Here is a 305-nt window from a genome sequence, read left to right on the forward strand (position 1 = left end):
AACTTATCTAGATTTCTGTCTGCAAAACGCTGCAACTTCGACAACGATATACATCAAATTGCAGGGGATTCGTGAATTTCGAGTTATCTTACAAGACCCTCAATCTTTAAGAGTACAGAAATCTCCTGGTGGTTTAGCTGGACACTGCTTTGGAATGGCGCGAGGGGGAGGGGAATCTGTCATGGAATGATGTCATGGAGTCTAATGGCGCTAGGAGCAAAATCACGATCAGAGTCGTATCTTTTCGATCCAGTTTCTCTCTCTCTCTCTCTCTCTCTCTCTCTCTCTCTCTCTCTCTCTCTCAC

This window comes from Diachasma alloeum, unplaced genomic scaffold, assembly GCF_001412515.2.
Source record: "Diachasma alloeum isolate Michigan unplaced genomic scaffold, Dall2.0 Dall_scaffold_00353, whole genome shotgun sequence".
Lineage (NCBI taxonomy): Eukaryota > Metazoa > Arthropoda > Insecta > Hymenoptera > Braconidae > Diachasma > Diachasma alloeum.